Genomic DNA, 939 nt, shown 5'->3' with positions numbered 1-939 from the left:
TGCACTGTAACATGAATGTTTCCCCCACCCCTTCAAAGCTTTCTTCATAGAATCCCAGCCTGGTTTGGGTTGGCAGGGACCTTAAAGCTCCTCCAGTGCATCATTCATGCTGTGTGATGCTGTGACCCCTGTGCTACTCACTGGAGTACTGAGAAGCTGGAGCCCTCCATGGCTGGAGGGATGGGGTTACTCTTGGGGTAGGGAAGGTGCAATGAGCTGTGTCCGACCTCAGCATTCACCATCCACAGGCAAGACAGGAGCTGCCCAGCTCTGTGCTGCAGGACGGATGGAGCAGGATTCAGCTGGGCTGGCTCAGCAATACAGTGCTTGGGATGAAAGAATCATGGAATCAACCAGGTTGGAAAAGACCTTCAAGATCATCAAACCCAACCCTTACCCCAGCACTGCCAAGGCCACCACTGCCCCATGGCACTGAGGCCTCGTCTCCATGGGGTGTGAACCCTTGCAGGGACGGTGCCTGCAGCCCTGCCCTGGGCAGCCTGTTCCAATGCCTGAGCACCCTCTGGGGCAGGAATTGTTCCTCAGCTCCATCTAAACCTGCCCTGGTGCAGCTTGAGGCCGGTTCCTCTTGTCCCATCCCTTGTTCCTTGGGAGCAGATCCCGACCCTGTCCTTTTCCATCCTCCCTTCAGGCAGAGCGCGAGCACCCGGGGCTGCGCCCGAAACCGCCCGCAGGAGCCGAGGTTCGGGCAGGGGAAGGCGGGACCCGACGTGGTGCTGGGGCTGCGGGGACCCCTGGCCCGGCGGGTGCGGGGGCCGCTGCTGCAGCGTCTGGCGCCGGCGCGCGCTTCTTTATTTTTTTTTTCCCTTTTTTTTCCCCTAATTTTACTTTTTTTTGAAACTTTTTTCCCCTCCCTCTTGGCGCTGTCCCTCCCCCTCCCCCCTCCCCCCCCTCCTCCTCCTCCTCCTCCCCCTCCCC

Source organism: Pezoporus occidentalis, unplaced genomic scaffold (genome assembly GCF_034315485.1).
Source record: "Pezoporus occidentalis ecotype Australia unplaced genomic scaffold, CSIRO_AGI_Poc_V1 ctg242, whole genome shotgun sequence".
Classification (NCBI taxonomy): domain Eukaryota; kingdom Metazoa; phylum Chordata; class Aves; order Psittaciformes; family Psittacidae; genus Pezoporus; species Pezoporus occidentalis.
The sequence above is the reverse complement of the archived record's forward strand: the minus strand, read 5'-3'. Positions refer to the sequence as shown.